Source organism: Onychostoma macrolepis, chromosome 22 (genome assembly GCF_012432095.1).
Source record: "Onychostoma macrolepis isolate SWU-2019 chromosome 22, ASM1243209v1, whole genome shotgun sequence".
NCBI lineage: Eukaryota > Metazoa > Chordata > Actinopteri > Cypriniformes > Cyprinidae > Onychostoma > Onychostoma macrolepis.
Genome location: NC_081176.1, coordinates 14,658,384 through 14,672,483, shown reverse-complemented (window position 1 = coordinate 14,672,483; position 14,100 = coordinate 14,658,384). Strand labels below are relative to the sequence as shown.

Below are 14,100 nucleotides of genomic sequence, written 5' to 3'. Positions count from 1 at the left end.
TATTAGAGAACATTCTGGCAATGTTCTGTTAAAGTTATGATCAAGCATTCTTTCAGTAATAGGATGTTCATTCAGAGTTGTCTTAGTGGGAGGATCATCTAACGTTGTTTTAAATATTAGGCCTTTACTTGTTTCAGGAAGTTCAGGGAACATTCAGAAAATAACATTTCCAAAATGTTTGCAAAATCATAAAATGAATTAATCCCTTAACATTTGTATGACCAAGAAAAAAATATTTTTAAAACACTGGATATTTTGAATGTTTTGAGAAAATTAAGAAATAAAGTTTTCATAACGTTAGAAAAACATTGTCAGATGATTCAAGACTGATTTCTCAGAATCCTATTCTTCTTGGACCTGTGATCTTTTGACTGTACGAATCATACAAAATGTTGGTAAGTATGTAATTACAAAAATAAATTACTGAACATTTCTTGTGTGAAGTTTGCAGGTGTCACATGTTGACCTAGTTTCCTTAGTTCTCCTCATTAGTTAATTAGCTCCACACCTGTTTCTGTTTCCCCTTGATTACGTTTTGTATTTAAAGCCTGTGTTCATCCTTGTTTCTTTGTCTGTTATTATTTGGTCTATGTGTTTTACTATCCCTCACTCCTGGATTATCGCTGTTTCTTGTTTGGATTTTTATTAAAAGACTCTGTTTGGACTTTACTCCTCGTCGTGCGCCTCATTAGTATAGCAAACCGTAACAGCAGGACTTAGCCCACAGGATAATCAAAGATTTAAAGTAGTAATCGATTGACATCACCTCAAATTAGGCTACATTTAATTTCTAAAACCCATATCTTTACCAGATTTGACCAAAGAGATAATACAAATTTATATATTGGGACAAAAATGGACACAAAACAATAGCCTATAAAGGTTAGCCTCAGAATCACAGGCCTATCTTCAGAACCGAACTTGTGTAGTTCAATATGAAACTTGGTGTGTTACATCTCAAACACATGAGATGATTTTTAACACGTTTGTTGAAAATATAACGTAGTCTAAACTTTTGTATTGAGTATCTCACTCTGAGTAAAAGTTTACCTCATCAAACTGTGCTACTAAACTCAGCTTGTAGAGGGCGCTGTCACCATTTGAAGGCGATTTTCGATGCTAAAATGCTTTCTCGACACTGAACATGCAGATATAAAACATTGCTCTGTTTGTGTACATGTAAACAAACAAATATAGAAGATAATCGAGTCGAAAAAACATGAAGGTAGTTTTCAGCTAATAAGCAGCCCGCGGTTAAAGGAGTACGAGCCTCTCATCATGTCTAAACCGAAGACAGACTGCAGCGAAAGTGAGTGTACTATTAAAAAATCACACTGACTGTGTATGAAAAGTTATTTATTTCTTCTGTGGAATAAAAGAACACAGTGTGGGCGGAATGACAGTCTCAGACACCATTCACTTACTGTAAATAAATGGTGACGGAGACTGTTAGCCAACATTATGCTTAACTTACCCTTTTTGATTGTGTTCAATTGGAGAAAGTAAAATGGGTTTGTAGCAACACAAGGGTAAATGAATGAGTGATGACAGTTATTTATTTAAGTACAAAACTATCAGATATTGCTGGTTATTTTTCAGTTCTGTCTGATTGTGATCTCTGTTAAGAACAGAAAATACAGAGGTTTGTGTTTAGAAATTTCAAACATGCATCAATGTTTCAGAGGCCTCTGATAAATAAAGGATAAATACAAATGTAATGCATTATGTGCATTATAACTGCTTTAGATCATTCATAGATATAACGACAGGTCAGGCTGATTTGTCAAGATAATTTTATACACACTTCCAGTAAAGTCTGGTGCCATCACTGAGCTGTAGAGTGTTGCCTGTTTTTGCACAATAATATTCATAATTCCTCAACAGTTACATTACTAATAAATAAACGACTCCAAGTTAGTGATGAATATTTGTCTTTTAATCTATCGTCATATAAAAAAAGATAGAATATGCCATGAAAGTTCGCAGTATATCCACGAAAGAGAATCTGTCAGTTTCTGGAAAACCCAGTAACTGTCTCTTGAGCGTAGTTTGACACACCAGTAGAACTGTGAAGAAACACACAGATCATTCAGATTATTCTGTAGAACGTAACAATGTTAACCCATTCAACTTGTAAAACTAGGGTAAACGTACCTATTAAGCTCACGTACCCATGAAGCACACTTCCATATTTGAGATCAGATTTTAAAAAGAAAAATATTATCATACTTGATGTCTTAACCAATTGATATGTTTGTTACTATATACCTGCTATGATTTCAAGTCAATCAGATCATTGCACGCTGAGATATGAGTCTCCATGTGTTCACACTGTCTGGCGGCCATTTTGAAAGCTGTCTAAAAACTTTCAACAAAAGAGGAACCCCTTAAATGCGTTTTTTTTTAGTTTTTTTTTTTTAGATGTTTAAGCCTTTATTTTGGGTAAATTTCACTACTTATTCTAAAATTAAGAGATTAATGTCCAGATTTATGCATATTATAATCTGGAACTTGGATGTGGGAAATAATTACATTAGATCCAAAAGATAGTTGTAGCAACATAGCGCAGATGCTACAGAACACAGTTAGCAGACTAGCTGTATAAGATTGTGTGCTACGCTAACATATTACTTCACAGGCATTACTGGCTTGTACTTTTACATCCATAATATTATAAATTGACTGGTCTGTGGTTTTACAGTTAATAGTTGTTAATATTAAAATATGTATAAACTTAATACATGACCTATTTATTTATTTAGCAAAATCTTGAAATTTGGAAAACATGAAATGTATTAAAAATGGTTGCTGCTCCAATTAAGCTCAGTGTGCTCTCTTTAAGCTCTTCCACACTGAACGTCGATGTAAATACTTCATAAACAGACTGTAAATATTAACTGATGGTTGTCACTTTAAGTTAAGTTAATCGATTTTCTATGGATTCTGTCGACTCAAATCTGCAGACTGGCTCTGATCTTTGGCAACTAGCATCAACTTCTCCAGACTGTAAATCTGTGGAAAATCAAGGCAAAAATCGTGTAGTGTATTCCAGCCTTAAGAGACTATAGATAAGTTGACATCCATTTAAAAAGAGGTTTCATAATGAGGCTAGTTTCTGTGTTCATCCCCATGAATGAAATGTTTTATTTGATTTTCGAATGTGTTACTTAGCTGAACGTGGACTAGTATAGATGTTGCAATGTGCCTAAGTGACACTTCATTATGATTATAACTGATCGACTTGAGTGCCTTGTTGCTTGATTTTAGTGTTCTGGGTTTTTGTGATTGACTTTGTACCTTCAAAAAATATATTTTTACAATTATTCTTTTTAAAGTTTTCTTAAAATAAACAAGAATTTTTAATAAAACATGATGTGCACTTAATGGGAACAGGGGTATGCTTAAGCACAGCCGGACTTTTTGAATTGAATGGTTTATATCTTACTTGAAATGCTTTTGTCATTTAAAATAAAATATTTTTTTGTGTGTGTGAGAGATTACCGTAATATTTTATTTTAACATAACTTTTTATACTGAAACCAATATCTTGTGCACTAAAATGTCTCAATGTAGATTTTGGTGAGCTTAATAGGTAAGTTAACCCTGTACCCAGTCATGACAACATCATTAAAATCATAAAAACTGAGTAACTTAAAGACTAAAAGCTACTCCGTCCTCATTCTGTGGTTGTTTAAATGATATGCATTAAAAGAGTTTAGACTAATCTGAGCAGAAATCAGAAATGAAAAAAATAGGAAACCAGCTAAAAATATGTGAAGACGAAGATATTAGAGGCCCATGCACTGATGTTTTTCACAATGTGTGACTTTGTACACAAACTTGAACCAGACCAGAGTTCAAGCCAACTAACCCACAGCTGTGAGAAAACAGACCATAGCAACACAATGAAGACATTAAATACAAATACAAACCAAAAGACTCACTACGACACACAGCATTACATAAGTTTTATATGTCAAATACAGAAGGCCTATTTATTGGCATTGAAATATGTTAATAAACCCTTAAAACATAAACTTACAATTTGATTATTAACACCACACATAAACAAAAAAACAAATAAGCATTTACATATTTCACGCTTAAGGTAAACAAGCATCCAGTCAATAAAGACGCAGGAAACATAAAGATTGTTCACGTCACCTTACGTTATTACATTATAACACCAAGCTTTACAATATTTGAACTAATGCATAAATTCAAGTTATATTAATTACATTTAAAAAAATTAAAAAATCGCATAAAACAGTTCATTTAAATTACAGTAGTTCATAATATTTCTTTTTCCTGTTTTTTGACTTTGAAAAACATTTAAAAAATCTTCATTCCCCTTCGTGATTTTACATCATTATGTGTATAAAAGCCCAGAGTCAAAGAATGAAGCCACTCGATATAAACATATAGAATTAAGATTTAAGATTTTATTTACAAGACTTAATTATCAAAACAAAAGCAAAGTCATCCTGAAAACATTGCAAATTTTGTATTACATGCATGTTTAGGTAACAAACATCAGTCAATTTTTAACAGCAGTCAAGCTAACAATATTTTACTCATTATTTAGCACAATATACAATACGTACTATTAGACTCTATGAGGTGATTTACTCCTGATTATATTTGTCTAGTTCTTGTCTTTGGCTTTTGAAAAGGAACAAAAGTGTTGTTAGTCGGGTGAAACAGACGAAACGTCAGAAAACTACAAAATAAAAGATAAATTAGCTTTTAATGTACAAGTCAAATAATTGTATTCACTAAACACATTCACTAAACGAGTGTTGTACCTCGTCATCATTTGTGCTGTAAAGATGCTCCAGTTTCTCATCTCGACATCGTTGACATCTTTTCTTACACTCTTGAAGTTTGAACTGAAATAGGCCTAAAACAGCACCATCATTACTGATTAAACATTGTACAGTCGATCATTAAAGGAATGTAGTATTAAACATTTAAAAGAAAGATATATTATATTTACACATGTAGAAACCTGAAATCTCACCTATTGTTGCCAAAAACATCACAATATTTGGTATGAAGTACACAATTATGAGAGATTGCTGTGTATTCGGACATTGCGAGTTATTTTTCAGTTCTGTCTGATTGTGATTTCGAGCAGCTTCTTCTGAACAGAAAATACAAGGGTTTAGTGTTTGGAAATCCCTAACATGCATCAGTTTTGCATAGACCTCTGATAGAAATAAAGGTTAAAATACAAATTGAATGTAATATGTACATGATAACTGCTTTTAGATCATTCATAGATATAACAACAGATCAAACTGATTTGTCAAAATAAATTTATACACACTTACCAGTGATGTAAAGTCTGATGCCATTTCAGAGCTGTAGACTTCTGTTTAGTTTTGCACAATAATATATTCCTAATTCATTAATAGTTACATTCCTAATAAGTAAATGGCTAAAAGTTAGTGATGAATATTTGTCTTTTAGTCTTTGGTCTACGTGAGATCGTGTAGAATCTAATGAGAAAGTTCGCAGTATCAGCTCCGGAGAATCGGTCAGTTTCTGGAAAACCCAGTAAATGTCTCTTACACCAATCTGACAGTCTAAAGTCACGTTTTCACCCATTTATCAGTTAAACGCTCTGTATTTTGACACACCAGCAGACCTGTGAAGAAACACACAGATCAGATTATTCTGTATAATTTAACACTGAACAAATTCACTTTTTTAAACTATTCAATCCTTACAAAACCAATAAAATCATAAAAACTGAGTAACTTACCGAAGACTAAAAGCTGCACTGTCCTCATTCTGTGGTTGTTTAGAGGATATACAGTAAATAGTTCACACCAATCTGAGCAAAACTGCTTCTGCAGAATAAAAGAGGAAACCAGCAAACACACTTAATAGTGATGAAATCGAAGACGAAAATACCAGAGGCCCATGCGCTGGAACTTTCCACAATGTGTGACTTTGTACACAAACTTGACATATCAACCAGACCAGAGTTGAAGCCAACTAACCCACAAATGTGAAAAAAAAAAAAAAAAACAGACTTGGAGCAGACGACTGCAGCAAGAAAATATAGATACATTAAAAAACATAAAAACCAGAAGTGTGAACTTCAGAAGAGTGACAGCAGCACTCAGCATTACCCAAGTCAAGTTTTATCCATCAAATATGCAACACAGATTATTGATTGACAATGAAATACATTAATAAATTATTTACACAGCTCATAAACATACAATCTGCATATTAACACCACACACCGACACAAACATTTTCTTACCAATCCAAATGGGAAGTTGCATATTGTTTTATATACAGAACAGATATTAATATTGTTAAAATACTTAATTTAACCTACTTTGTTTTTAAACCATTTTTACAAATTATGATTGAAGGAGGTTTCATCAGATTTAACTCACTTAGGTGCAAAATTGTCCCCAGAATATGGTATAGTTGTACACGCACACACAATTTAGAGCAAACAAATGAGCATTTATCCACCTTATTTTTAGCATAAGAGCGGGCACGGCCGTTTGTGACTTGACTGTGCCAGGCTTCCAGTTATTTACATAGATATATATATAAACACTAGATACCTCGTACACGCTGTTGGCCAATGGAGGTCGACGTCCGCACACGGCGGCCATCTTGCCACAGGGTGCTCGCTCACTCGTAACATTGTGTTGTATGAAGCATGTACTTTTTAAATAACCATAACTTGCTCAATTATCTACCGATTTTCAAACGGTTTGATTTGTTATCAACGTCAGAGATGTAGTTATGACACTGCATACATATGAATAATTATAACAATCTGCAATTTCAACATGTTACAGCATTCAGAATTATAGCCACGTTAATAACGTTTGTAAGAAACCAAACCGTTTGTAAATCCGTCAAGATTTCAGCGAGATAAGAAGATTTATGTTCGTGCTGATCACTCAGATACCTCAGATACCTCAGAACTTGCCAGAAAGCTTCCCTGTGGCAAGATGGCCGCCCTATGATGCCGGAAGTGACTCCGCCTTAAGAGATCTAGTGCTTATATATATATCTATGGTTATTTAACCCGTACAAAACAAGTGTGCCTCACACATCCTGAAAAGTGAAGCCAGAACATTTCCATCGCCATCTGCTGGCTGACTGCATTACAGATCATAAACCCCGCCTTCTAAACCAATGGCATGTGAGCCAAAATAATAAATCAAAATTACACTTCAATTGAATTTTTCCCAAAGATGGTTCCCACAACCAGTCCAGCCAATCAGAACATAGGAAACATTATATGTTGCCTCACATTACTTGAATATATTGCTACTGAAAAGTAAAAAGAAGTAATGCTGAGAACAATATTGATATTTCATTACATGTTCAGGTAATACACGTCAGTCAATCTTAAACAACAATCAAGCTAACAAATTTTTTTCCCCATGATTATTTATCAAAATATACTTCTGTTAGACTGTATGAGATGATTTACTCTTGATTATATTTGTCTAAATCTTGTCTTTGGCTTTGAAAAGGAACAAAAGTGTTGTTGGTCGGGTGAAACAGACGAAACTCCACTTCAGAAAACTACAAAACAAAACACTAATTAGCTTAATGTCCATGTAGAAAGATTATTCACTAAACACACTGAATGCTGAAAAAGAGTGTTGGGTCACATTTTATATTAAGTGGCCTTAACTACTATGTACTTGCATTAAAAAAATAAGTACAATGTACTTATTGTGTTCATATTGTATTGCAAAACACATTTGCTGCTATTGAGGTGGGATACGGGTAAGTTTAGGGACAGGTTTGGTGGCATGGGTAGGTTTAAGGGTGGGTTAAAGTGTAAGGGATGGGTCAACAGCATACTTATAAATGTAATTACAGAAATTAAAAATATAAGTATAATGTAAAAACATGTATGACATGTACACAATAAGTGCATTGTACCAAATGATTAATTTAAATGTAAGTACAAAGTAGTTAAGGCCACCTAATATAAAGTGGGACCGAGTGTTGTACCTCTTCATCATTTGTGCTGTAAAGCTGCTCCAGTTTCTCATCTTGACATTGTTGGTGTCTTTTTTTACACGCTTGGAGTTTGATCTGAAATAAGCCTTAAACAGCACCAACATGCTCCCGTTACATTTACATTACGTTACATTTAGTCATTTAGCAGACGCTTTAATCTTGGAGTCAGTATAATTTTTATTTAGCAAGGATGCTTTAAATTGATCAAAAGTGATGATAAAGACATTTATAATAATAAATGCTGTTCTTTTGAACTCTCTATTCATCAAAGAAACCTGAAACAAAATCTACTCTGTTTTCAACATAATAATAATAATGTTTTTTGAGCAGCAAATTTTAAATAATTTTTAAATAATAAAAGTATTTCACAATTTTACTGTTTTTGCTGTATTTTGGATTAAACAAATGCAGGTTTGGTGAACAGAAGAGTACTGGTAGTTTGACTGGTAGTGTATTAAAACACGTTTTCTAAAGTGCCTAATGTCAAAATTAGTACAATATATTTGTTGAAAAAATCGAATACACTTTTGAATTATTAGGCTTTGACTCATTTTATTCTTGTTTTGCCGTCTGCTCTAGCTCCCTCCCTCCGTAGGCTACAATAACTCCATATGAATATTTGTCTCTGCTAATTTTTTTAATGTAACTTTATAATCGATATTGATGTCCTTTAGCACAGTATTCTGAATGATACTGTTGATAGCCTAACAGATACTAGCAGTTTAATACTCAACGTTAATAAAGACAAAACTGTTCTCTGTAGTCCTCAGACATCAGAAGACTACAGAGAACGGTTCGGACTGCTGAAGGGATTATCGGTGCCCCCCTGCCCACCCTTCAAGAACTGTGTACATCCAGAGTGAGGAAAAGGGCTCAGAAAATCACTCTGGATCCCTCACATCCAATTCATCCCCTTTTTGAACTTTTGCCATCTGGCCGGCGCTTCAGAGCCGCAAATACCAGGACAGCCAGGCACAAGAACAGTTTCTTCCCCAGGCAATCTACCTTATGAACAGTTAAATGTTCCCCCCATTGTTCAATAAAGATGCCCTCCACTAATATTGGCACCCTTGATAAATATGATCAAAGGCGGCTGTGAAAATAAATCTGCATTGTTTATCCTTTTGATCTTTCACTCAAAAAATGCACAAAATTCCAACCTCATTGTAGTAAAACAATTGAAAGTGGGAGAAAATCTCATTGTGAAATAAATGCTTTCTCTAGTTCATGTTGGCCACAATTATTGGCACCCCTAGAAATTCTTATGAGTACAATATCTCTGAAGTATATTCCCATTCATATTTACGTTTTTTAGCACACCAGGGTGACTAAGAGCATGAAATTGTCCAGCCATGACTTCTGTTCCACAGGATTATAAATATGAGGAACACAAAGGCCAAATTCCCTTAATCATCCATCACAAGGAGTAAAACTTAAGAATATATTTCTGATGTGCAGAACAAGATTGTTGAGCTTCACAAAATAGAAAGTGGCTGTAAGAAAAGAGTTAAAGCATTGAAAATCCCCATTTCCACCATCAGGGTAATAATTAAGAGTCTCCAATCAACTAAAGATGTTACAAATCTGCCTGGAAGAGGACGTGTGTCTATATCGTCCTAATGCACGGTGAGGAGGAGAGTTTGAGTGGCTAAAAAAATTGAGTTTATTTACTCAAATGTTTTGAGTATTATTAACTTATCAGGTTTTACAGTAAAGACTCTCCACAGCTGGAGAATTGCAGTAAATAGTTGAGTCTCGGGTCAGAAAACCTTTAAAAAAAATGGTCAAACAGCACCTACATCACCACATGTTGTTTGGGAGGGTTTCAAGAAAAATTCTCCTCTCTCATCCAAAAACAAACTCCAGCATATTCAGTTATCAGACACGACTGAACTTCAAATGGCACTGGCTTCTATGATCAGATGAAACTAAAAAATGAGCTTTTTGGCAGCAAACCCACCAGATGAGTTTAGTACAAACAGGGATAAAAAAAAGTACCCCATGTCCACGGTTAAATATACTGCTAATGTTGTGGGCCTATATTTCTGCTGGAGGTCCTGGACATCTTGTTCAGATGCATGGAATCATGGATTCTATCAAATACCAACAGATAAAAAATCAAAACCTGACTGCCTCTGTTAGAAATCTTATAATGGGCTTTGGTTGGATCTTCCATCAGGACAACAATCCAAAACAAACATCAAAATAAACACAAAAATGGGTCACTGAGCACAAAATGAATCTTTTACCATGCTGTCCCAGTCCTCTGACCTGAACCCTGTAGAAAATGAGTGGGTGAACTGAAGAGAAGAAGTACTAACATGGAGCTGTGAATCTGAAGGATCTGGAGTGATTCTGGATGAAGAAAATGGTCTCTGATCTCTTATCAGGTGTTCTCCAAACTCTTCAGGCATTACAGGAGAAAACTCAGAGCTGTTATCTTGGGAAAAGGACATTGCAATAATTGGGTGCCAATAATTGTGGCCAACATGAACTAGAGAAAGCATTTATTTCATCATGAGACTTTCCCCCCACTTTCAATTGTTTTACTTCAAGGTTGAAATTTTTTGAAATTTTTTGAATGAAAGATCAAAAGGATAAACAATGCAGATTTATTTTCACAGCTGCCTTTGCTCATATTTATCAAGGGTGCCAATATTAGTGGAGGGCACTGTATGTGCATATGTGTGTATTTTTATTCTCATCCTATTTTTATTGTCTGTGTGTTGTTGTCTCTGTGTACTGGAAGCTTGTGACACTAAAACAAATTCCCTGTATGTGCAAGCTTGGCAATAAAGCTCTTTCTGATTCTGATTCTGAACTATCTAGCGTATTTACAGAAGAAACTGACCTGCACTTGAAGCCCTGAACAGGTCAGTGATATTGTTACATTTTACTGCTTATTCTGGCCGCTTCCTCTTTTTCATCGAGTCGATTTGAATGAGAGCGGAAGTGCAGCAGAACTTAAGAAGAACATTCTGGGGTAGTTTTCAACTTTTTTTTGGCTTCTTAAGTTTAAGCATCAATAGACATAAAGTAGCACATTAAATTTTGGTTAAGTTACAGTATATTATCATGAAATCAATGTGATCATGAAACAATATATACAATTAATCTACAATTAATCCAAAATGCTGCTGCAAGATTAATCTTTAATGAGCCGAAAGGAATGCACATCACACCTCTGTTTATCAATTTGCACTGGCTACCAATAGTTGCTTGCATAAAATTCGAGGCATTAATGTTTGCCTACAAAACCACCTCTGGCTCTGCACCCCTTTACCTAAATTCAGTACTTCAGACCTATGTGCCCTCTAGAAGCTTGCGTTCTGCAAGTGAACTACGCATTATTGTACCATCCCAAAGAGGCACAAAATCACTTTCACAGACTTTTTCATTAACTGTTCCCATCTGGTGGAATGACCTGCACAACTCAACCCATTAACCATCCTTAACCATCTTCAAGAATCGGCTAAAAACTCATCTCCATCACCAATTTATCTACTGTTTTCTTTATAAAAAAACAAATAAAACAACAAAAAAAAACACTTGCTATGTCTACTGGGTTAGGCTAAGCGAGACGTGTCATAGCGCTTGCATATTGTTGCTCTTTTGTTGGTTTTCATTGCTTCTATTGTCCTCATTTGTAAGTCGCTTGGGATAAAAGCGTCTGCTGAATAACTAAATGCAATGTAAATGTCAAAGAAACTCTTCATAAAGGAATGCACTAAACTAAACTAAAATTGTATCTAAAAAAATCTCACCTATAATTGCAATAATCAGCACAATGTTCATTAGGATGGATGTAACAGTCAGAATCTTATGAAACTCAAGTGTTTTCTCACATGGCTGTTCCTGATGCTCGTGTTCTGTTTGGTTTTGATTTTGGGCAGATTCTGTTTAAGTAGAAGAATTGTATCAGTTTTGTGTTTTTATTTCCAAATATGATTAAACACCTCTGATAGAGTTAAATGTAAAAGCATACATTTATTGCAGTAACACATATACACATAAATCATTTTTAGACCATTTTTAGTTATAAACATATTCATACATTTTTTGTCAATTGTAAATGCGATTTAGAAATACTTACCATTGGTGTGAAGTCTGGTGCCATTGCTGATCTGTAGAATTGTGACTGTTTTTGCACAATAATATATTCCTAAATCATTAATAGTTATGTTACTAATAAATAAACGGCTCCAAGTCAGTGATGAATATTTGTCTTTCAGTCTTTCGTCGTGTATAAAAGATGATGTAGAGTCTGTTGTGAAAGTTCGCAGAATCAATATTGGAGAATCTGAAAGTTTCTGGAAAACCCAATAAACATCATTTCTACCAAGATGACAGTCTAAAATCACATTTTTCCCTAAATTCACCCATTTATCAGTTAAACTCTGCATAGTTTGGCACACCAGCAGACCTGTGAAGATAAAACACATAGCAAACACATAATCCTTAAAGCTGGAAAATTATCATGTTAAGATCACACAGAAATTACATTAAGTCGCTTACAGAAGAGTAAAAGTTGCGCCGTCCTCATTCTGAGGTTGTTTTGCTCATATGCTGTAAGATGGTTAACTTAACTACAAATCTGAGAGGAAGTGCTACCACAGATTTGCAGGAAAAAATTAGAGGGAAACCACCAGACACGCTTGAAAAGAGGATGTAGTCGTTGAACTGACCGGACTGTTTATTGTTATTAAAGCATTTAAGAAGGACAAAGTGTATGAGATAAAGTGTTTGTTTTGGCTAAGTAATTTCAGTTGCAAATAGCTTTTATTTTCGATTAATTAAATTGCTATTGGCACCCAAACTAAATTTAATTTTGAAGCTGATTGTCACGAATCCGGTCTATGAACTTCTGTTCCGCCTCCGTTCCTCTTCCGTCATGGGGTTCTCCTGATCCGCCGTGGTGGCCTTCTGTCATGCTCTGGTCTTCTGCTCCGCACTGGTGGGCTCCTGTTCCGTCCTGGTCTCCGCCTTGGTTCTCTGCTCCACCCTGGCTCCCTGCTTCGTTGGTTCTGCCTGGGTGTCCTGCTCTGCTGGCTCTGCCTCAGTCACTGTGGGGCTCTCTGTCACGAATACGGTCTACGAACTTCTGTTATAATAATAATAATTCCTTACATTTATATAGCGCTTTTCTAGGCACTCAAAGCGCTTTACAGTGTGGGGGGTCTCCTCATCCATCACCAGTGTGTAGCATCCACCTGGATGATGCGACGGCAGCCATAGTGCGCCAGAACGCCCACCACACACCAGCTTACTGGTGGAGAGGAGAGAGAGTGATGAAGCCAATCAGCAGATATGGGGATTGTTAGGAGGCCATGATGGTCAGAGGCCAGTGGGCGAATTTGGCCAGGATGCCGAGGTCACACCTCTACTCTTTTCGAAAGACATACTGGGATTTTTAATGACCACAGAGAGTCAGGACCTCGGTTTAACGTCTCATCCGAAGGACAGTGCTTTTTACAGTATAGTGTCCCCGTCACTATACTGGGGCATTAGGACCCACACAGACCACAGGGTGAGCACCCCCTGCTGGTCTCACTAGCACCTCTTCCAGCAGCAACCTAGTTTTCTCAGGAGGTCTCCCACTCACCACCAGAGGTCACTCGCTCACTACATTGACTCTCACACCATACATCACACTGGACTGCATTTCCCATCATCCATTGCACTGATTACACATACACAGCTGATTATACTGATTGCACACACCGCTGATTGCACTGATCACACCCCCTACATAAACCATGGACTTCCTCTTCCTCTTGGCCAAGTATTGTATGCATTTATCGCTGTCCTAGCTTTAGCTACCTTGCAGAGCCTTTCGTAGTTTCCCTAGTCTTGCCTTGCCTTGCCTGTTTCGGTTTGTGTTTTCTCCTGCCTGGACTATTGCTTATGTTTTCGGTTTACCTCTCTTGTCAAGCCCCTTTGGATATTGTTCGCTGTCGACTGACCCATGCCCGTTTTGGATGACTCTTTGCCTTACCTGTGATATACCTGTTTGCCGTTGTTTGACCCTGCCTGTATTTATGACCATGTCCTTGAATAAAACCTTGCACATGGATCCGCATG

At 35.8% G+C, this 14,100-nt stretch overlaps 1 long non-coding RNA gene across 4 annotated transcripts; it reads right to left on the bottom strand.

Annotated features, from left to right (window-relative positions):
• Window positions 1-3,953: 3,953 nt before the first annotated feature.
• LOC131531167 (uncharacterized) lies at window positions 3,954-12,578 on the bottom strand. Of its 4 annotated transcripts, none has more exons than XR_009268584.1 (9): window positions 12,535-12,578; window positions 12,113-12,442; window positions 11,784-11,915; window positions 8,011-8,105; window positions 5,768-7,572; window positions 5,334-5,650; window positions 5,021-5,143; window positions 4,806-4,900; window positions 3,954-4,720 (listed from the first exon to the last, which is right to left on the bottom strand). It is a non-coding gene; the product is annotated as an uncharacterized LOC131531167 (long non-coding RNA). The 4 variants fall into 4 exon arrangements; XR_009268585.1 differs by having other exon boundaries at window positions 5,021-5,140; XR_009268582.1 differs by having other exon boundaries at window positions 5,021-5,650.
• Window positions 12,579-14,100: the final 1,522 nt, after the last annotated feature.